This window comes from Cavia porcellus, unplaced genomic scaffold (assembly GCF_034190915.1).
Source record: "Cavia porcellus strain 051 isolate PalLab524CR breed Dunkin Hartley unplaced genomic scaffold, mCavPor4.1 scaffold_20, whole genome shotgun sequence".
NCBI lineage: Eukaryota > Metazoa > Chordata > Mammalia > Rodentia > Caviidae > Cavia > Cavia porcellus.
The window spans coordinates 33368277-33392834 of NW_026947503.1; the positions used below are offsets into that span (position 1 = coordinate 33368277).

Sequence of the window (24558 nt, forward strand, 5' to 3'; positions counted from 1 at the left end):
CTCTTCTGAAGTACCGACACACACCCCTAAAAGACAAAGGGACCAGAAGTGTGCATAGTCAAATCCACTCAACCAGTTGTTGCTGTTGTCTGGGACTAGTTCCCACTCATCACAAGATGTTTACTGGTCAGATTTGTTCCTGGAACCCAAGGTGACTGCCAGAGTAAAGGAAACAGACGTAGAACAGAGGCAGAGATGCCAAATTTTTAATCCTACTTGTAGTTATCTATTAGGCATTTGCAGATCCAAGTGAAAAGTCAGTGTTTTTAGCAAGATAAGCCTATCAGTTTTGTTACAGAACTTCAGATAAACTCCTTTTTTAAAAGTTGGCTGAAACAGTATAATAGTGATGAAACGAACGTGAGAAAGGTGTGGCAGAAGATGGAGAGAAGGTGGTAAATGAGTAGAGGGGTACATTTATATAAGAGGAACAAACCTCTTATGTTCTATAGCACAATAGGGTAAATGGTGGACAGAAATTAACTGAATATTTAAAAATAATTGTAGAGAGAGTTTTGAATGTTTCTAGCAAAAGGAAATGATCCCATCTCTAAGGTGGTAGACATGCAAGTTTACCCTATCGTTAAACATCATATGCATACACTGAAATGTCACAGTATCACATAAATATAGCGAATGTCTATGTATCAATTAAAATGTGTGAAAATGATACTTTAAAAAAATGGCTTCCCTCCAGAAATCAATTTGGCTTGGTGGACTCCCCAGAAAAATAAGCATTTTCCCACCTAAATTATATTACCAAGGCTGAAGTCTGTTAACAAGAGTCTGTCAAACACTGGCATATATGTGAAAAATTTTAGAAGAACTAGAGTGTACAATGCACAAACCTTCTTCAAAAGAATTTTATAATACAGATAAATAGATAAGATATGCAAAACAATGACTGGAAACGACAGTATAAAATGAACTACTGTGCTATAAATCATTTTTGGAAAATGGAAGATATAAATTATATATGTATGAATGCATACATTTTAAATGGTAATATGCTCAAATGCAAAATCCAGATAATTAGCAGAAATGGCAGTTTCTGAAAGTATAGGCTCAAGCTGGTCCTTGAAGGAAAGAGCATGAAAGTACAGTTATATAAGAGGGTATGTCAAAACGTAGATTAAGAAAAAATACATTCACTATCCATTTCATTCCTTATGAACTAATCTAGCATTAAATTGAAAGGGACACAATTTTTGAAAGATTTTGGGCTGGTACTGTATCTCAGTGGTAGAGTATTTATTAAGTTAGCACGAGGCCCTGGGTTCAACCTCTACATGTTGGAGGTGTCATGGGGTTGGGAGAGTTCACCACTGTGGTTTTATCAGTATTGCTACCTGCGTGTGCTGGGTCTGGGTGGTGAAAAGTAGACTCCACATTTCTTATTTTCCTGAAGTGTGTGGTAGCTCTTCCCACGAGCACTTTCACCATAACATTTCCTCGGTTCCCATCTCTCCTTTCTCAAGTTCAGAAACTCTCTCTAGCTTACAGCATGAAGTCCCTTCTTAACAGAACATGCAGGGTGCTCTGTGGTCAGCCTACCATCTGGACTTCCATCTTTAATTTCTTCTGTTTGCCTTTGTAGCCAAACTCACAGCCAGCCTGCAGCAGGCTCCCTCCTCACCTGGTGCTGCTGTGCATCACATGGCCTGGCCTCATTCCTGCCACTACCTGTTTGGTCTCTGAAAGTCAAGTCTTAGGATCCTCTCAAAGCTGTGCTCAAATGCCACTGCTGCCATGAAGCCTTTCTTTTCTATCAGTTAAAAGAATTTCTCTATCACTGAACTTCTGGGGTGCTTAATTCTTCACTGCTAATTCATTTTTGGTTTATGTGCAGCTTTTCTGCTCCCTACTGACTTTCCTCATCCTGATGTTCCTGCTCCTGGTATCACCTATGCTCTGCAGGCTGGGGCCGTACCTGCCTGAGAGGTGCCATTTACTTGTAGTAGCCCCAGTGACTGCCCTGGGCTTCCTGACCCTGGTTGGGCCTGCCTTGTAAGCATCATCATCCCTCTTCTGTTGATACTTTTACATTTCACTTTTTTTTTTTTGGATGTTTACCTATATGATGGATACATATTGCTAAGTCTAATGTTATTGTCTTAATGTTCTGTTTTATAATAATCTTTAAAGTCCCCAGAACAGTGAGGAGATGTAAACAGGATATCATTAAAGTTAAAGTCTTTGCAGAATCCATATGCACCTGAGTGTAGCTTAAGGAAGGCTGTCAGAAAGCCTAGGGAAAGCTGAAGTGGTAAGAGGTGTCTCTGGGCAGTGCTAGCCTAGTGTTGTGATGGTGACAGTGTGGATGTTGTCCCAGTTGTAAGGCACACTGGAAGTTCCAGGTGTGCGACTTTTGTGGGTCCTTTTCATAATTTGCTGCAGAGGATCACTATTCTCAGTCATTTTGATTTGGGAATATTGGTAGAGTGGCCTCTTTTGATTATGTGTTGCAATATACAAAGCACCCTAACGTTTAATGCCTCATGTTATGAGATTAGCACTCTCATGTGTTCCCTTGGCCAATTTACTCTTGTGGCTTCAGCCTGTATGCATAAGCTTCTAGGCTTATTTCCTAAACCTTTACTTCTTGAACTCTTCACATACAGTTCTGGCACAGCCAGTGGGATTCCCCCAGGTTGGCATTTCTGTAAGGAAGCTTTTTATTTTGGGCCCCAAATATAAGTATTATATAGATTTCTTTTTGTCCCTAATGCCTATACAGTGTATAGCACACACATAGTAATGAAATTGTCAAGGCCTACATATAGAGGGATGGGTAAATTGTGATACCCACATGATGGAATACTGAAATGATAAACCAGATTTTCATGTATGTAGAAGGGTAAAATTATCATATGCTACCACTTATCTGAAAGATATAATCTGAAAGTTATATAATTTAATATGTTTTAATGTAGTCATAATATACAAACATGGATGTAAGGGAGTCAGTCTACTGCCAAAGTAATGGCCATCTTCTGGAGTAGAGAAGGTATGGATTGGGGAAGAAACTCTCAATAGTAGCTTCAAATTTATTTTATAAAATTCTAAAGCAAGCAGAAATATGACACAAAACATGTTAAGACTGAGTGTTAGAGATATAGTTGGTTCTTCTAACTCTACTATAGTTTTTTTTAAAAGGCATGATATTTTATTAAAATCTTTAAATAGACTGATGTATATAATATCAGAAGTCAGCAGAGGTAAGGTTATTGTGTCTTAAGAAATTCAATAGGGACTTGGTGTGTGTGTCAGGGTTTAGAACCTAGATCACATGGTTCCTGGCCCACTAATCTTACAATACCCTGTGTCTAATCCTGTTGTAATCTGATCCTTTGCTTTGTAAAGTTAATTTATCATTTTTGAGCCACATGGCTAAGACTGTATATTATAGCTATTAGTCAAAATCCATCCAGGGCACAGGACAGCCTGATGACATTTAGGGCCTAGTTTATGCAAATGTTTTACTATCTCTTTAAGTAGAATTTATGTTGGCATCCCTATAATGCTATTAGCCTCACAAAACTCTTTATTAGATATCCACAAAAGGGAAGTATGTGTGTTTTCAGAGGACTGAGAAGACAGGCCAACCATTGGGAAGAATTGATTCGTTCCAGTAGGAACATTGTCTTAATTGTCCATGTGTCTTGGCACCTGCTACATTGGTGCTTAAATATTTATTTGAATTAATGGATCCAAGAATGTTTTATTAATGTGGCATTTTTAATCAGGATGAGGGTGAGACCTTTTCTCTGTGTGCTGAGAATAAAATATGCTATATTAGGTTTTAAAAAGTAGTAGCAATTGAACTGGGAAGAACCCTTACACCTAGAAAGAGTTTCCTAGGAGAAGCTGTGGTTGTTCTTTTATGGAAGGTCTTAGGAAGTTGTGAGGATGGAAGTTGTGAGGATGCCTTCATGCTGGTGGTAACTGTGAGTTACTTGGCTTCGCTTAAAAAAGAGCAAGTGATCATAGCCTTTTTCCTGGCACTATTCCCTATGAGACTTTGCCTCTTCCACATATCACTGTGATGTTAAGTTCTTTACTGTCAGCTTAAAAGCTGCAGCATCCCAAAGACCTTTGGTGAATAAAAAGAGTATTCCCACAGAAGGGCAGCTGAAGCACTTCAGGAGACTTTGTGGTTTATAGGATACGGAAATGGATAGATAAGAGAGTTGTGCCCCTCTCCCCATGACTACAGAGGCCAAAATGACAATAGCTGATATAAGAGATACAGCTGCTCAGGTAGGCAACAAAACAGTACAGGTTTCTGCTCTGTTGAGTGGTTAACCTTCCCAGTGGGCAATAGGCCTGTCCTAAATGACCTTTACGTGTTAAATGATCTTTGTACACTTTTATGGATGATTACATCACCATATAACCTAAAGTGTCAACCAGTTTAATTATTCTAGTTTCATATTATGGGTAATTTACAGAAGGCGGTAAAAGGTGAATAGCGAATGTTCATGAGAAAAGTAACAGGATAAAATATTTTTTGTTTAAACTGTAAGTGGAGATAGGTTGATTATTTGGTTATTAGCTAATCGTTAATGCAGGTATATAGCAGATTTAGATTTCTATAAAGTCCTAAAGAATGTATGCTCTGTGAATGCTTTTCCAATTATCCATGTATTTTGCTAATTAAAATAATGTAATCTGGTAGTATGGTGGAAAAATGACCACCTGATCACTCCGTTAATTATCTGAGCAGAATAAGCAGGAAAGGCAAAGACTATTGATGCCGTTCATTATGCTTAGCACCTGCTAGGGAATTTCATGGTTCTGAAAAGGCTGGTGGGTGATAATAGACAAAGTCTTGGCTTGGTGCTGGAAGATCCACGTTTGAGACACTGAAGTGTCATGGGAAAAGTGTCTGCTTAAACTTGCTGAGTCCTGACGATCCAACCTCTTTGTTTTTCTAGAGATGGAATAATAACTGTCTTATTTATTTCTTAGCAGATTTGTGAGGTCAAACTGGGTCATTTTTAACTGCTTCAAACTATAATTCTGTTACTACCATGGGAACAAGCATTGAAATTCTTTGACCATATAGATTAGGTTCAAAAGTTCCCAGAAGGCAGGTGCACTTCTGAAACCTCCAGCAAGTGGAAGAGTTGATGTGTGACTGATGAGTGTTCTGATACTGAGAGTATTTAAACCCAAACTATAAAACTACCTTTGTGCCAGAGATCCAGAAGGAGAGATTTAAAAATGGAATACGTGCTTGCTTTCTTTTTTTTCTCTCTGATTCTGCATTTAGATTCCTGTGAACAGTGACTTGTTATGTGGGTGCACATATACCAGTTTCTTTTTAGAGATGTGTTTGCCTTTTTTAGAAAAGGATATGGTTAAACCAAATGTGTCACTTTATGATAAAATTCCAAATTCTGTACCCAAGCATTTGACAAATTTTGAAGCATTGAGAGAGAGAGAAAAAAAAGGCCCCTGGGTTAGCCTCAACGCAGCTCCCCTTCCACAGCTGTTTCTTATATTTTTAACTAAATTCCTGAATTTTATTCTCTAGAAAAGCTTATGGAGTATGGAGACAGAATAGAGAATACTGCTTTGTACAAGCCAGGATGTTAAATTTTAACTTGGTTCTAAAATATTTTTCCTGAAAATAAGACTTTTGTTCCTATATAAGACTTTTTGTTCCAGAACACTTGATTTGTATACTGTGATGAAAATTAAACACAAAACTCCCAAATAGAATAGGTTATTCTATTTGGCAGAGAACTTTTACATTTTGTTAGAGTAAAAGAAACTTTTACATGTTTCTTTATAATGAGGACATTTTTCTCTAAAGGTTTCTTTTTCTCTCACAACCTGTATAATAGCTGGTGTATGAATTGCCTGAGTGTAGAGAATCAGCTGAAAGATCCTAAGCCCTCCAGTTAGCTTTGTTGGCTAGTTACTGAAAAATAGGTCCTTGTTTTCCTCAAGGTTGTGCATATCCACCCCCTCCCCCCCAAAAAAGAACTAAAGTGTTCTTAGGCTCTGGGAATAGGTCCTTTTCCCCTAGTGCTGTCAGTCAATCTTCTGGTGACTTTAGGAGATAATTTAACATGAGATCTGCTGAAGAATGGAGTCTCGGGTGAGAATCATTGAGGAGTTTGGCCTAAATCCAGGTTTTGATCACTTGTTGAAAGGTGGAAGATGAAGAGGAAGGAAGAGCTTGCTAATTCATCTGAGAAAACATGTCTTCTTGGAAGGCATGTTTGAGTGTCACATGATTCCTAACTTTCTTCCAAGTTGATCTTCTGTCTGCTACCCATTTTGCAGTTTACTGGCCAGATACAATGCAACACACACACACACACACACACACACACACACACACACACCCTCTTGCCTGGTACTGGTGATTGAACCCAGAGAGTACGGAGCTCCTGGTGGATGACCCCCAGCATCTCACTAAGTTGCCCAGGTTGGCTTTGAACTTGTGATCCTGCTGTCTTTTGCCTTCTGAGTACCTGGATTATAGACTTCCCCCACAATGCCCAGCATGCATTTGAAAGAATTACAGTACCCAGCATGAAATATGTACTCTTGTACTCAGTGGAAGGGGATGGCAAATAACTCAGATGTCCACAGCCCCTTCATATACCTTCCTTCTTGCTGCAGGAGCCCCTCAGCACCCTTTACATGAAGGGCTTTAAGTCCCCCTGACCTTTTAAGGTTTTAGTATGAAAATTTAGTTCATTCTATTATCTTGTATAGTCTTCGATGCATAACAGATGTCTTACAAATGTTTACCACAACCCTAATGAGGATTTTTATTCATTAGCCTTTTTCAGTTTATCTCCTTCCCAATGTCATTGTCTTCTTCTATTGTCTAATACTTGGGGACCCTTCAGTGAATATCTACTGACTTATTTTCAAACCATGACTCTTGGGGGCTTTTGTGGGGCAGGTTATCATTGGTTCCCTTCACATGTTTGTAGACACATCTACGTGGAATAACATGTTGTGGGGAATCACTCAGACCCTTTCAAAGCTCAGGGCACTTAAGGACACCTGAGGATGTGATCTTGCTAATCTAGCACAAGCAACCAGTGGTATACAGTTATGTATCCATGACTTAGCACTCATGCTGGTTACAGCCCTATGTAAGAATGTAAATGTGAGAAAACAATCTATATTAAGAATTATACAATAAAAATGCAGGCTGCTCTTCACTCTTGGTCTCTTGCACTGTGTTCTGCTCCATGCTACCTGCTGTTGCTGCTGATGTCTTGTACACACATATTTTTTAACCTCAGGACCTCGCTTATGAAAATCTCCCTTGGGCCCCAGAACAGGCTTACACATGCATCAAGAGGGGAGATGGGTGTAGAAGGGAAGCAAAGCTGCTGTGAAAATTTGTTCCAGGAAGATGAGGCCATCATCACCCTGTCACCATGTCCTTCTTGAGTGTCAATGCAGAACCTTTTTTTAGAAAAGGATATTAGCTGTGAGAAGTTAATTTAATGACCTTGTCATTGATACCCAGCTACTCTAGTGTCAGGCTGTTCCCATGGCTTACTGAGATATTTCCTCTACCATCCGTTGTTTGTTCTTTTTCTTTTTCCTTTCCTTTTTGGTGGTAGTTGAGATTAAACATAGGCCTCACTTATGTTAGGCAAGTGCTGGACTCACTGCACTACATCTGTAGCCCCTCTTTAAAATAATATTTTATGAGAGAGTTTCACTAGGTTACTCAGCCTGTCTTTGTTCCCCAAGTAGTTGGAATTACAGGCATTGTACCACCTCACTGGGCTCTCTTATGCCTTTTGAAAATGTCTTGTGATTGGTGGGTTATTGTTTTGTAAGTAATACAGTGTATGTTTGGAATGATAAAAATCCTGGACAATAGGTGGTGGTCATGGTTGCACAGTAATATGAATGTACTTACTGCCTCTAGCTTGTGTGTTTAAAAACAGTTGGAATGGTAAATTGTATGCATATTTTATTACAGTTAAACTAAAAATGAAAAACAGTAGCATCTATATCATGAGTAGCCCTCCTGACCTCTTTGTCTCAGAAGTCTCTGCACTGTGACTGAATGGTCCATTGTGCCCTGTGGTAAGAGCCCCCGGTGCTCTTGGGTGGATGCACACTGGCAGAATCCTGGGCAGGCATTCCTTCAGAGACTGTTCAGCTGGGCCATTGGCCTGAGGTGAAAGCCATGCCCCAGCTTGAACAGTCTGATTCCACAGATATTGTGGCTCCCATTCATCCCCTGCCTCCTCTGGCTGCCATGTTCTCCAGGGAACTGGGAGAGTGGCGAGTGACCATACAGGTGCTGCATAAGCATTCATGCAGTCTTCTATTCGTGGTCTCCAGTACCAGTGCCAGCAGGTACTTAAAAGTAAATTTTATTTTTTTATTTTTGGAAGCAGACACTTTTTATTGACTGACCAAATCATAAAACACTATGGTAGGTACATTAGGTCATCCTTCTATTGATCTGTTGATCTGATCTTCCCTGTTTCTAGCATCTCCAGCTTCCACAAAATGGGTGGACTTTTCTTCATTCCATCTCATGGAGACAATAATTGGAAGGACCACCCGAAGTTATTTGCCTCTTTAAAGCATTTTCCAACAGTATAGATCTCCTGAATTAGATCCTCCATGCAGATGATGCTGTATTTACCAAGAGATCGAGCAATCAATGAGTTATCTGTCAAGGCAATTTGCGTCTTACTGATTTTGCCATCGCCACCTGTGTACATTAGTTCATTTACTGACTTCAGGTTTGGATACTCCCATGCAGTATATGGCTCCACAGTTCTCAGCATGTTAACTGAGGCCTTGTTGAGCTAAGCAAAGATACCACTAAAGATTTGATGAAGATGAAGATGCAACACTTTGTGGACCTTTGGGCTGACACTATTGCTACCCCAGATCTGGATGACAAATGCCAGTTTTGGTTCTGCAGGTACATAGAAGTTGCCAGCTTTTCTTGCCATTCTAGTACTTAAAATCTCAGCTGTATATATCTGTCTGTACTCTTTATGATAGCAGCTGGCTCTTTCATAGATGAACTTCCTCCTTGCCTTTTGAGTGTCTTCTGGGCAAACTTCTTTCTCAGGCACGTTACCTTCAGCTCTGTGACATGTCTTCACCTTTCCTTAGCGGTTTCTGGTACAGCAGGAACCTTCTTTTTCTTCTCTTCAACACCCTCTGTGGTTCCAGCTGGAAAAGAGAGAGAAAAATAAATTTTTAAAAGTGAGATTTTTCTTTGCGTAGTGCTAGAAAGGCTGTCTCTCCAGAGAAAGAACTCACAGGGGGCTTTCTCTACCCTGTACTTCTTTTAAGTGGAGAGGGGAAGAAGACAGTGATTGGTCCCTGGGAATCGGTGGTGGTTTCTCTTACTGCTTCTCACACCTGGGAGTACCTAGGGAGGAAGACAAGCCTCGGGTTAATTAGTGTGGCACATTTTTCTAGAACATTGATTTTAATGAAAGATTTTGATGAAAACAATATAGGCAAAGTTGTGTTGAAGTCATAGAATATAGAATACCATGAAAATTCACTTGCTTGTAAACTTTACTCTGAAGTAAAACATATCTGGGAAGACACTCATTATAAGTGTACCACTTACTGTATTGTCACAACTGAAGCACTCATGTCTTTCCTACCTGATCAGGAGACAGCTTGCCAGCACCTTGGAAGTCCTTGTAGATGCTGTCCCCTTCCCTAGAATGATGGTGTCCAGACTTCTAACATAACTGTTGGCCTTTGCCTATTTCTGAAGTTTGTATAGGAGAAATAATTTAGTATGTACTGTTGTGTTCCCATTACAGTTGAAATTTATCCTTGTTGTATGTAGTGATAATTTCTTCATTCTTGTTGCTTTATTACTTACTGAGAGCTGATCAGACCCTCAGTGGCCTGCTCAGGAGATTATGGTGAGGGATAAAAAAAGACAGAGACAAATATCAGGGTACTAGGGGGACTGCGGAGGAGTTTGCCCCTAGTGGACTGGCTGGCTACATCCATGGCTGGTTGGCTTTTATTGGCTAGCAAGAAGCACAGGGAGGGGTAACATCCAGTTCATGGAATAGTAACTATAGAAAATGGGTGGATTAAAATTAAGTTAATGAGGAACCAGATTTTTTTTCTAAACCCAAGTGCCAGTATTTTGACGATTGTCCTCAGCAGATGCTGTTTTTCATCAGGAGTGCTGGGTTATGATCATTCTACCCATAGCCAAGGGTTACACGGCCTTCTGTATACCTCCCTGTTCCAGAAGCAAGGTCACATCAACCTCAGGACAGTAGAGTTTTAAGTTACACAGTCAGGTTCCCCATACACTATCACATAGATTGTTCCCAAAACTTACTATATTATAATGTGAATATGTTAAGATTTATCCTTTATACCATTAGTGGATATGGAGTATTCCTGGTTCTTGGCAATTAAAGAAACAGCTCCTTGGAATACTCTTGTACCTGTCTTTTGGGAAAATATCTAGGAGTATAATTGCTATGGCATGGAGGTTGTTGTCCACAGCTTTAGTAGATAGCTTCTAAGCAGTTTTCCAAAAATTTTTATCTTTTTTGTGCTCGTGTATGATATATAAAATTTCATTGTCCCGAATCCTTGTCAATGCTTCTCCTCTTTGTCACCCCCTACCCCTTTGCCTTTGCTTGTGGTGGTATGTGATGGCATCTCATAATTTTCTCTTCCCTGATGACTAAATCTGAATATTTTTGTGAAGTTTGCGTTTAGTATAAAGTGTTAGAAATTCTGATGGGTGAACACTATGCATCTGCCTTCTTTTGCAGTTAGGGGATTTAGGTAGAAAACTTTACCTTTAAAGCCCACCAAAATATACTACCTTTGCCGATCATGGTATATGATAAAGTATACAAAATCTACAAGGATGAGAAGGGACCTTGAGTGAAATCCATTTTTCCAAATGTGCAGGAATTTGAGACTTATTTCTGAGAAGATGTCAAGTGCTGATCCAATCCTTTCACCTGTAAGATTTCTGGCAGGATTTAACAGAAACAAGATCTTTGACTTTGGAAACTCTGGTCCAGACTTTGACCTTGAAGGAGTACCCTGTGTTTCCTAGAATTCTATTATTGGCCTTGCTTTTATATCATAACCCTGATTCCTTGATTTCTTCTGCACACAAGGAAAGATTAAATATTATGAGTCCATTCTAGGATGCCTTGTATGCTAATGTGTCTTTCCCTCCAGTTCAGGCTATGTGGCCATTATGGGAAAATCTGGCTCAGGGAGTATGCTGACTGGCAGCCCACAGATAATGTTTTATACCATGTAGGTACCAATGAAGCAGCCTGAGGACATTTGGGGTCTGGTGCAGGGAGCTTTGGGTCACAGCAGGTTGGAGGCAGAGGGCTCCTGACTGCTTCAACTGCGCTTTCCTCTGTGCCTTTGTCTCCTAAAGTGCCTTTCAGAAAATACAAATATCTCTCCACAGTTACCTCTTTTCAAATAAATAAAACTTTCTTTTTAGATGTAATTTTAAAAAATTTCACCTAAATAAAATAGGTGTAAAAATTACACCTAAATAAAAAACAGGTATTTTTAAAAATTTGTAAAACTTTTAGTTGTTAGAAGCAGGAAGTATTTTGCATCTTTAGGTGATTACTGGGTCACGTGATTTTTGAAATGGTGACCACTGAGCCCTTTTACTAATTTTCTTGACTTAATCATCTGTTACCAACTGATATAGCTGGGAGATAAATGACCAAAGGGGAAGCACTTGATAAGTTAACAAACTCATTTCTCTTGGAATAGGATTTCTTAGTTGTAATCAGACATAGAATAAAGGACCTACTGCAAAGACCTCTCTGGTTTCTGCAACTCTGCTTATGTGTAAAGGTATAGTGTGTTATATACATTAAAATGTGCATACTAGGAATTCTCAGACTTTGTATTTCAGTGTAGGGAAAATAGCACAACAGATTGATGACAAGAATTCTAACCACTTTAGAAAACAAAAACAAAAACTAGCCACTGATACAGAGTTGTCTTTTTTTGTTGTTTTTGGTTACTTTACCAAGATAAATAACAAAAATATAAAACCCCGACTTCCACTTATTGCCCTGCTTGATTTTCCTTAAAAGGGAGGACAGTTGTAACAAGGCACAATCTCGGAGTGAAGAGTAGTCTATTCACTTGTAAAGACATGAAAGGGCAGCAGGGCTAGTGAGACACGCCTGTGATTTCAGTACTTTGGGAAGCTGAGACAGGAGCATTGCAAGTTGTAGCTCAGCCTGGGCAATTTAGCAAGACCTTGTCTCAAAAATGAAAAGTTAAAAAAGAGGGATGTAGCTCAGTGGAAAGGCTCTTGCTTCAATCCCCAGCAACCTTCCCATCCCATACATAAACATGAAAAGGGAATATATTTAAAAAATATTGCAAATGAAGACAAATTACCCAAATTTTATAGTATTCTTTTAAAATGTAAGTTTATAGGATGGAGATATGACTCAGCTGGCACAGCACCTGTTTGACTAGTGTAAGATTGTAAATTCAATCCCTGGTATCCCCCTTCCCAAAACAACAGCAGTAAACTCCAAGTTTATTTACTTTTTTTTTTGCCTCTTTTTTTTTTTTTTTTTTGGTCTTTTTCGTTTTTATCGGTACCAGGGATCGAACTCATGACTGCCTGCTTGCAAGGCAGGCTCTTATGCCGCTAAGCTAAATCCCCAGCCCCAAGTTTATTTACATTTTACACAAAATAAATGACTAACTTTACTTCACTTTGGAATATTTTGAAAGACATATGAGAAGCTTTGCCTGCTTCTCTGATTTTTCATAAAGGAACAGGAAGTCAGCATGGGTGATAGTTCAGGTGTCTAGTTCTGGAGGACAGTGTATAGAGTTCAAGTTGTACATGCTTACATCTGGTTTGTAAGAAAGGGTACCATGAAGAAAAGGGCCCATGAAGGTGAGTTCTTGAGCAGCTTTTGGAATCTTCCTATCTAAACTATCTACTGGAGCCTCCTTTGCTTATTTCTTGGAATATAAAAAAGCCTAGATAATAGATACCTGGTATGTCCAGGAAAATCCTGAATTCTGAAAGCTTGGGAGGTATTACTGTATTGTCACTATGAATGTCTGCCTGGAACTTCCTTTTGCCTTGGGGATGGTGTACAGGGTTGGCCATGTGGATGTCTTTTGCATCAGTATATCCTGGTTAGATTGGTCACTAATATCCTTGCCTTTTCATTTTCTTAGAGGAAAAGGTTGTTGACATCCAGTTAAATGGATCCCTGAACTAGTTCATTGCAATCCTGATCTGTATTTACCAGTTCTGAATGGAATGATGGAGGTGACTTTTTGTTAATATACTTTTGCTTGGGATAATTACTTTTCCCCTTTCATTTTGTTTTATTCTTTTCCCACCCTTTCCTTCCTCCCTTCCTCTCTTTGCTCTCATTCTCCTGAGACAAGGCAAATATCTCCAATGCTTGATGCCTCTTACTCTTAGGGCATTAGGGTCTAGAGGAAACATGCCATCTCTTTTGCAATGTACACGAAATGAAACATCTTATTAATCCTCCTTTCTTATTGTCCTCACAGCTGTGACTATATCTGAGATAATTTTTCCAAAAGTGAGCTGATCCAGGAGCTGTCAGTAGAGGGTTCCCAGGGTGATCCTTGAGGAGTTTTTTGATCAGATTGTAATTTGCAGTCACATTTGCTGAATCAAAGCTTAGCCTTTCTGAGCATTCTGCAGTATGGCATTCCCTGGCCTCTGATGTGAATTTACTGGTAGAGTTTCACTTTGCCACTGACATTAATCTTTTTTTTTTTTTGATACCAGGGATCAAACTCATGACCTTGTGCTTGCCAGGCAGGCGCTTATGCCACTGAGCTAAATCCTCAGCCCCACATTAATCTTTTGAAACAGTGCAGTGGTGGTAGGAAGGAGTGCCAAGAGCTGAAGATTTTGGTCCAGAGTTCTGGCTCCAGGCTTCTATTAGGGGTGAAAGTTGCATCTCCTAGAGCCGTAAGTGTACAACTTGTTTGCAGGGGAGTGAGTTTCCTGTTCACCTTCTCTTTTTGGTACCTCCTTTCTTTTGGGAATCACATGGTATATTGTGGGTAGAAGAAGCATGACCTCATGCATGCCAGGATCCAGGCTTGCTTTGCCATTACTATGTGGTCTGGATAGACAAAGATATGCTTTCTATGGCTGCAGGTCCTAGTATTCTTAGAAATAAGGATGGTAATGTTTCACCAGAACTGTAAAGGTCAAATGACAATGGACAGAAAGTACTCAGTGTGGTAACTGATACATGGTGGTAATCAGAAAACCTTTTTCTTTTTAAGTCTGTACCAAGAAGGGAAATGATAGGCTAATTTACACTGTGAAATTGGTACCACCACTCCTGTAGATGAACCTCCACTGTCCCTTTCACTGTCAGTAGATAACTAAAACTTGGATTCCCCACTACTCTGGCACATATCTGAGAGATTGTCTGTCATTCTCTATCCTATGTCTTTTTGGTGAATTCCCCTCTCCCCATAGACCCTTTGGGTCGCAAAAGACCTCTTTCTTCTCTGAGTCTTAGCCCAAGAGAAAGGACAAATAAAATGTTCCCATTTCATCCAGATCTGCATAATACAAATGAGTTGTTGTAGCCCAAATGGGGCTTCTCTACAAATACTTGAGTGCTACTGATCTTGGCATTGATGTCACAGTGAACAAAACAAATAGGATTCTTACCCCTCAGCGCTTACATTTATGGTTATGAGATGGGTGGGACATGAACCTGATCAATACAGATTCATGCTATGAAGAAATCATGACTAGAGAATGGCAGGGAGTGATTAACTGGCCTGTTTGAGATTGGTTGATTAGGAAAGGATCCTTAAGAGGGTGCTATCTGAGCTGAGGTTTATAAGACAACAAAAAAACCTTTTGGAAAATCCCTGGGCACAGAATGAGGAGAACTGGGAATGCAGAATCTTCAAGGAAAGAAAAGGAGATTATAGCTGCTATGGCATCTGTTGGGTAGAAAGATGAAAATGGAGAGAATTTGCAGAATTTGAAGGCTTCTATGAGTTGTTCTAATTTTTGTTAATGTAGCAAAAGAGTTTACATGAAAGAGTAAAATATTCTGGTGGATACTTCTTTTTTACAGGGTGGGGATTTTACATACAAGAGAAACCATGCAGTATTTAAGCATGTATATCTGATTTCACTTAACTAATGGCATCAAGATATATCCATTTTCCTTCAAATGACACAAATTTATCTTTAAGGCAGAATAGTATTCTATTATGTATAAATACGTTTTGTAATCCATTCATCTGTTGATGTACATATAGACCACTTCCATGGTTTAGCTATTACGGGTTGTGCTGCTGTCAGCATAGGTATGCAAGTATCACAGTAATATGTCTTTAACTCTTAGGCATAGAATGATGTTATCTCAATCACCTACAAGGCACTTATGACAGACCCACTGCCAGTAAGATACTAAATGGAGAAAAACTGCAAGCTTTTCCTCTAAAATCAGGAACAAGACAAGGATGTCCACAATCACCACTCTTGTTCAAAATTTTGCTTGAAACATTAGCAAGAGCAATTAGGCAAGAAAAAGAAATGAAAGAGGTACTGGAAAGGAAGAAGACAAATTACATGATCCTTTATATAGAAAACCCCCCAAAATCCATGAGAAAACACCTAGAAATAACCAAATTTAGTAATACTGCAGGATACAAAATCGCCATGCAAAAATCAATAACATTCCTATATACCAATAATGAGCCAACTGAAAAAAAAAGATTTTAGGAAAAATTACGGTTCAGAATAGCACCAAGAAAAAATAAATACTTAGTAATTTAAAAAGTACAAAAGACCTCTGAAAAACAAAATTGAAGACCTATATCTCCTGTCCTTGCATAGGCAGAACCACTTTAGTCAAAATGGCCATACTTCCCAAACCAATGTACAGATTTAACACAATCTCAGTCAAATATCAATAGCATTCTTCTCAGAACTAGAGAAAACAATCCTAAAATTCATATGCAATTAGAAGAGATCCAGAATAGTAAAAGCAACCCTGGGTAACAAGACCAAAAAGGGGAGGTATTACAATTGCAGACTTGAAGTGGCACTATATAGCTACAGTGTTCAAAAACATCATGGTACTGGCACAAAAACAAACATGAGGATCATTGGAACAGATTAGAGAATACAGAAACAACCCTGAGCATACTCAACTTTTGGATATTTGACAAAGGGGCTGTCTTAGTTACTTTTTACTCATCACTGAGACAAAATACCTGATACCCAAATTTGGGAAAGGAAAAGTTTATTTCTTACAGTTTTTGGAGGTTTCGGTCCATACTCAGTTGGCTCTAAGGCAGGGTGGCATGGCGGGCTGCAGTTCATGGTGGCTGCAAACAGCAAGGTGGAAACCAGCAAGAGAGAAACACACACACCTTCTTCCTGCCATTACATTATATGCTGGTTCCACCCCTAGGTGGGTGTAGCACTGACCCAAACTCTAGACAATGAATCAATCACAAAGCACAATGCAAATGCATGAGGCCTGGTGGCCACAGACATAAACCATAACTAGGGCCAAAAACACACTGGAGGAAAGATAGCCTATAATGGTGCTGGGAAAATTATCCACATGCAAAAGATTGAAGGTAGACACATATCTTTCACCATGTACTAAAAGTGGGTCAAAGGACTCAATATTAAAACAAACACTTAACCCGCTGGAAGATTAAAGAGTAAACCTTTTGAAGTCATAGCATAGGTAAGGACTTTCTGAACAGAACTCAGGTTTCATAGTACCAGTAGTATCAGTAATCAACAAATGGGATCATATCAAATTATAAAGCTTCTGCACACACAAAAAAAACGATGAACAGAGTGAAAAGACAACCTATAGAGCAGGAATTTTTTTCAGCTACAGTATTCCTCAGAGGACTACTATATAAAGAACTAAAAAATTAGATCTCCTCCAATGTAATTTGACTCAAAGAACGTGCAAGTGAAATGAATAGGCACTTCTCAGAAAAAGTACAAATGGCCAGTAAATACATGAAGAAATGTTCAACATTGCTGTCCATTAGTGAAATGCAAATTAAAACCACACTGAGATTTCATCTTACCCCAGCAAGAGTGGCCATCGTCATGACATTGAATAATAGCAAATGCTGGCAAGGCTGCAGGTAAAAAATAATCCCTTGTATTGTTGATGGGAATATAAAAACTAGGTCCACTGTGAAAATGAGTGTGGAGAGTCTTCAAAAATACTAAAACTAGAAATATATATATATGTTTGTTGAGAGATGAATGGGTAAAGAAAATGTATTTACACACAGCAGAGTGCAAGTCTGCCATAAAGAAGGGTAAATGAGTAATTTGTAGGAAAATGGACCCATCTTGGGACCATAATATTAATTGGAATAGTGTGACACATAAGCTTAATTATCACATAGTTTCTCTTTATGAGAAGCCCAAATGTAAAGAGCAAACTAAAAGATCATAGGAGATAGAGTAACATAGCTTTCTCAAATGGGAAGGAGATCAAGAGATAGAGGAGGGGTGAGGAAAGTGATGAAAAACTGAATAAGATGTATTATATGCATGTACCAACTCAGAAGGAGTGTAAACATTATGTACTGCAAACATGTACTAATAAGGAAAAGAAGGTAGGCCAGTCAATAGGGTGAATGAAGAAATGTCAAGTCTGGGATAGCGTTTGGAAATATGTAGAGTTCAGGGACCTCATTGCAGATTGGGTGTGAATGTAAGAGGGAGATAGGGAGGACGATAATTTCTAGGATTTTTGCTTTTGCAACCAAGTGTGCTTGTATGTCTTTTTCTGAGGTGGAAAAACCTAGAAAAAAGACAAGTGATAGATAGGAAGTGATTCATGAGTGACTTTTAAAACTTTGCTTTATGTACGAAGTGCAGACAATGAGTTGGTTATATGGATTTAGGCCTCAGGAAAGATTTAGGCTGAGTTACATACAAGGGAGTTAGCCGTCATATACATGGCTGCATAAGCTCGTGCCAGGACTGTGAAGTACATTAAGACAATGGAAGAGGGCCAAGGAGGAAGTGAGTGGAGAAGAGTCCATGCAGTGGCCAGTTTGGCCTGGACAGACCAGGGATTTGGTCAAGAAAACCAAGTGGTTTTGGAAACACAGCTACTCATAGTGCTTTGTATAGAGGAAAACTTGTTCACTCAATTCACTCCACCTTGTTTTTTCATTTGCTTAGCTTCCAAAAATTCTTAGTTCTTCTTATATCACCAGCTCTTGCACTCTGCATTCTGTGAGTGCAGAATATTATTGGGTGACTAAATTGGTACACGCTATTCAGTGGTCTATCTCAGTTTTTAATGTTTTTATTTCTGCCATATGGATACCCCTTATGTGGTGCTGAGCTTCAGTAATAGGTGCCAAGAATAGCAACGATAACACTTTGTTTTTGTGTAATGTGTTATCCTTATAAACTTTTTATACTGATTGCTCACCTACCCACAAGCCTCCTCTGGCTTGTCCTGAGCACAAGATTAGGTAAGACCCTTTTAGTGATGATTAAATTCTCTGCCATGATAGTACTTCTCTTAGTTACGTTTCTCTTGTTGCTAAAGCAAAATACCTGATGCCCAAGGTTAAAGGAGGAAAAGTTTATTTAGCTCACAGTTTGTAGAGGTTTCAGTGCATAATAGGCTGGCGCTAAGACAGAGTGATACATGGCAGAGGGGCAATAGTTCATGATGGCAGAAGATATCAAGAATAACAAGAGAGGAGGGAAGAGTGAGTCTCTTTCTGTCCCTTAAATTGTATGCAGTCTACCCACCTCAGGGCATGTGTGGCACTTATACCTTTAGTTCTAGCACTGGACCATAAATCAATTACAAATCTAGATTCAACCAACTTGGAAAAGCTAGCCCCCCATGAGGCTTGGGGGGAACATCAAGATACAAACCATCGTAGGGCTCCAGCTTAGCTTTTTGAACTTACTACTACACCTCCCTGCAAATCCCTGGCTTTCCTCCAGCCAAAGTGGAGATGGTGCCCTCAAGTGCACCCTGCACCCTGTTCCGTGGAGTATCAGGTCCTGTTCCACAGATGCTTCTGCTTATTCAGGTCAAATGCTCTCCTAGGACTTCTTCCGGTACTCTTCCAGACATTGGAAGCTCACCTTTCAGATTTTCAAGAGCTGGTACCATTCACTAGATTTAATACTCCAATGATTTCCTGCAATTCTATGGTCTGCCACATACTTTAAATTGATATTTCTTCTTGTTATGATTTGCTTAGCCATGCAGTTAGCTCCTCAAGGGTAAAACCATGGCTTAGAAGGCACCACAGTATCTAGAAGTAACAATGTGTGCCCATATGAGGTGTTGATATCTGATTGGAGTTACTTTCTTTTAATACTCTGAGGTAAGACAAACAGCTCCACAGTCGAGAAAACTAAGGAAGGATATAGACCAGCAGTTTATCTCAGGTCACAGAGTAGTTAGTAACCAGACTGGGACAAGCATTCACACTACCAATGTCCATTTTCAGATTTATCTGATATACTCCCTGTTCACTGAACTATTGAGTCACTACTTGAGTCTTTTCTTCACCAAAGATGCAGCTTTGCCTCAGCCACTGATGCTCTCTAGATGCATTGGACTGGATCCCTGGAGCTTGTTAGTCTCAGTCTCATAGAGCAGAGAAAAATGATAAACACTGTTCAACCTTTTTTCTTTTTAAAAATGATTCCTGTTATATAAGTTTCAAATGCATTCTAACTGCTGGGCGTTCACAGTGTTCTTCCTTCAAGGCATCAATTCCTGTAGGGTTGGCATCAGTGTATTTCTGGAGTCCGTGGAGAGCTTTTAAGAGGTATCACTGTGGAATTAACAGGACCTGGTGGTCCTAAAGGAGACATCTGTAACACAGTTCATGTCTGTCTCCCTTTAGCCAAAGCCATGTAGAGATTTCTTGTCTCCAGAGACAGAAGGCAAGTGGTCTGTGTGATGTAGCACATTCTAGAATCCAGCTATTGATTTGTCCCTGATTAACACAGGGCAATAGCTAAGACATGGTGAAATGCCTTTTGGACATTCCCTTGCGGCTGTTAGCTTGGTGCTAAGATCCTGCTTTTGACATACTTCCATTTTGTTTTAAAGAAACAGGAAACACTACTTAATACACCATTGCCTCAAAGTTTTCTGAATCTGCAGGATTCAGAAATTCTCAGAGTCAGGAATTCCAACAAAGTAGACTTGAAGTTATGGGAGCTGTGGCTGCACTAACTGTGCAGAAAGAAGTGCAGCGTCATCAGACTCCATAGTGGGGTTTGATGACAAACCTGCTTGCCCTCATGCCCAGATATTCTGAGCTGGTGACAGCCCTGCACTGATGGTTATTTAGATAGTACTATATTTAGCACCTCTAGTGAGAGAGAGGCTACAGTTTCTTGCTATGAGAAGCAAGAATATACGGTGCTAGAGTGTCTGTACATGCACGTATCCGTTCAGTGAGCATGCACTGAAGTACTTCCCAGGTCCTGTCCTATCTGCATGGTTCACAAAGATGAATAGCATCTACACAGCGACTGTCGTGCTCTTCAGCACTGGTGCAGTAAAACACAAAAGAGCGACCACTGGGGCCAGTGTGAGCAGAAAGGCCTGACAAAGGAGTACTATTTTAGCCAGACCTCTAAAGACAAATAACAGGGAAAGAGGAGGAAGGGAGGAGGCAGAGGGAAAAGATATATGAAGAGATCCAGAAATAAAAGCTTGAGAAGTATTTGAAAATAGGTCAGTGTGGCTGGAGTATAGGAATAGTGGGCATGGGTGGAGGGCAGGAGAGCAGGGAGAGATGTAGCCAGAAAAATAATTTGCATGAGGTTGTAAACAGTCTTGTATAACTTATATTCTGTAAATGAAATGGAACTTTTAAAGCAGTGGAATGACATTCATTGTGAAGGATGAGGTGTTTGTGTTTTTCTTGCTAAATGATAATTCTAGATTTTCTTACCCTAGGTACTATTAATAGTTGAGCTGCATTGATCCTTTGGGGGGGGGTATTGTTCTGCACATTGTAGGATATTCAGCATCCCTGAGCCCTATTAAATGACAGTTGCATTCTACTCACATGGTTCTTGAATGTGGGCATGGGACATTGAGATTTGTTAGGGAAAAATTTGCTATGTTTTGTGGTTGACATTATAGCTATGAGTTGTGACTGTCAAAATATAGTGCTGCTCCTCATCCTGAGGTCAACAGTAAAAGCATTAACCCACATGAAAGTGCTGTGTCAGATACAAGCAGCCTATTTTAAGTACTCACTGCTGATTTTTAAAGAAAAAAAAAAAGCTAGTTTTTTCCTTTCACCATTTCCTACTGGTTCTCAGAACATTTTCTGGGCTCCATGGAGCACCGTGCTCTTATGCAAGAAACTGATTCTGGCGAGCTTCATCTCCCTCACTTGTTAAACAATGCAAGGACCATTTTCCTGAGCAAACAAAACACTAAGTTGATGGGCTCCTGATCAGAAGTTTTTCTGTTGAGCCACAACTTTGAGCTTTCCATGGATGAATTGGAGGTGGACTTTTAGAAGAATTTACTGTGAATGACTGTCTTACAAGAAAGTGATTGAATGATAAATAGATATGGAATATTTAGAGCTTTTTTAGCTTACCCTACTATTTGGGAAAACCAAGGTTGAGGGAATGGGAATAACTAGTCTAAGACATTCTGCTGTGTGGATCCAGAGGAAGATTTGGATATATTGGCAAACTGTCAGCCAGATCCACACTTCTTTCATACCAGGGACTTGTCTTTTATTGACATTCACAGCTTTATGTTGTTGGCCATCCTGAAAAGAATAAATACAACTGTGTCTTGAACAGGAGTGACTGCTTTTCTTTTGTCTCCTTTGGTGCATTTTAAAGTTTATTTAGAGAGTCTTGATTACCTTTGCTGGTGCTTTAGTCAGTCCCTTGTAGTGTTTCCCCAGGCTGTCATTCCTGGTGTGCTAGAACTCCAGCAAGGCCCTGGTACCTGAGGAGGGTCACGGAGGAAGGCTGGCGCTGGAGCCCCAGGACGCATCACTATCTGACACCTAACTGGTATTGGAAGAATACTGTGTGACTCAGGCTGTGCCCAGAATATGAATAATTTAGGAACTGGCATGTTTAACACCAGGGCATATACTTGTTAAAATAGAGATGCACATCTGTTTCAGTAGCCAGCATTAATGTACCAATGCACTGGCCAAAATCTTATTGGCTACCTAGTGTGTAGGGCATTTATGTATATGTGAAAATTTCGTTGTGGAATAAAGCTTATTTAGGTTACCACAGTTTTAGAGCTCTCCTGGATTCAAAATATTTCTAGTTTAAGGTGTTTTTTTAAAAAAAATATAACATATCTAGAACGTTTCTGTAGCATACTTGATAAGGAAAACAGCATCAGTAAGACTGGAGTGCTTCTTTGTTGCTTCTCTCCATAGGTTATTGTGATTTTATGTGCAGCCCTGTAACTCGGTCTCTGAATAGCTGCCCCTTGGACCAGCACCACTGACCTCATGGGTGTGTTAAGTGTCACTCAGGAAGTGTCACTCAAGGAAGGAAGCAGGCAAGAACGTTAGCTTTGGAAACAGTCATCAAACCCACCAAGGGTTGTCCTCGCACAGAAAAAGAGATACTGCTGGTCCCTTCATTATTTCTTCATAGCTTCTCCTTAAATGATTTTTTTCATGGCAATGCTATTTTTTGGGCAACATTTTAAATTGCGATCAGTCACATTCTCTCATTTTAACTTTTAAAATGAGTCCTCTACTCTCACCTCCTTTCTTCAAAATAGAAAATATAAGGGATGCATTTCACAGCAACCTCATCTTTCTTTAATTTTTTCTCTAAACTGTCCTGAGTCTCTTCTTGTTAGGAATATAGAGAGGGTTAGGCCACCCTTCAAGCTGCAGACCCACTATCCATGTGGTCTCGAAGGGACATTTCAGTACAAAGCTGCGTTTGACTGTCCCTAAAACATGTACTTGGCATTGAGGAGTTTCAGGTAGCCATAGCCATCCTAGAGAGTGTGATATCCAGCAACTCTATTTTTTACTGGGTAAAATTCTCCCAATACACAAGTTGCGCTATTGGTAATGCCTGTTCAGTAATTCCTCTCAGAGTAATGCTGGAAATTGAGGGCATCCTTTTAAGGCCTTTGGGTGATAAGTAATTTATACCACAAACACCCACTTAAATCCACAGCTCAAAAGTCATAACCATTCTCATGGCTGAGACTCAGCACACAAATGTGTTGGTTCTAGAGCATCTTTCCCTTGCTGTGAGGCCCTAGGACTTCAGATGCAGTTACAGGACCTGCTTGCCAGTGTTCTCCTTGTTCTTAGCATTAAACTTTTGAAATTCCAAAGCAGGTTCCACATTGCAAAATATGGTATGACAGACTTGATTGAGGATGACATAAATAACATAAATTTCTGGCTCTGAATTCAAAACTTATGTAGGTATGTCTCTAAGGTAGTACTGGAATGACAATTTAGTAGTCTGGAGTAATAAAATACTAGGAAAGGGGGCAAGGTTATAGCTCAGTGGCACAAGCACTTGCCTGGTAAGCACAAGGTCCTGAGTTTGATTCCCAGTACTAAACAAAACAAAAACTAGATAAAAATATCCAGGAACAGAATTTTAAAATTTTAAATTAAATTTTATTTTTGTTGTTAAAGATAATTGATCCCAGGTCCTTTACCCTGAGATACAGCACATTTTTTGTTTTTCATTTTGAAACAGTATCTTGCTACATTGCCCAGACTAAGCTCAAACTTGGACTCTTCCTGCCTTGGCCTTGAAGGGTTCTGAGATTACAGGCATATACCACCATGGCTGGCTTCAGGAGCAAAATTTTAAATGCAGTTTATTTGAGAGTAGAAGCAGGATAAATGATGTCATTGATTCCCTTTTCATTGCCAGTACTCATGTGAAGACAGAAGGATTTGGTATCTTACATGCTGGAAGACTTAACTATACTCTCATATTGAGAATTCTCTTTTCATACACATCAATCTGAAAATACTGATCTTTTAATTATGCAGTTTTGACCATGTCCTTTCCCACTATCTTAGGTTTTTTTTGTTGTTGTTGTTGTTGCAGAGACAAAATACCCAACACCCAAAGTTAAAGAAGGAACAGTTTATTTAGCTCACAATTTGTAGAGGTTTCAGTGCATAATTTGGCTGTCTCCAAGGCAGAATAGCATGCGGCAGAGGGGCAACAGTTCATGGCAGAGGAAGACAGCAAAAGCAACAAGTGAGAGAATGAGAGCAGGCAAGTCCCTTATACCATATGCAGGCTGCCAGCCTTAGGGTGGGTGTAACTCACACTCCTTAATCCCAGCATTGCATTCCAAATCAGTCACACACTATAGACTCAGATACCTCTGAAAATCCCCATCTAAAACTACATGAGGCTTTGTGATGACATCTAGACACAAACTATAACATCTATATATAAAATCCACTTATAATTTTCCATTGGCCATAGAATAATTGAAAGAAAATGTAAAGTGA

At 39.5% G+C, this 24558-nt stretch overlaps 1 protein-coding gene and 1 pseudogene across 2 annotated transcripts in view; one reads left to right on the forward strand and one right to left on the reverse strand.

Moving 5' to 3' along the window:
* Myo5b (myosin VB) overlaps window positions 1–24558 on the forward strand; it is a 359763-nt gene that overhangs the window by 104100 nt on the left and 231105 nt on the right. The window lies entirely within an intron of this gene.
* On the reverse strand, window positions 8449–10853 carry LOC100714869 (large ribosomal subunit protein uL30-like; annotated as a pseudogene).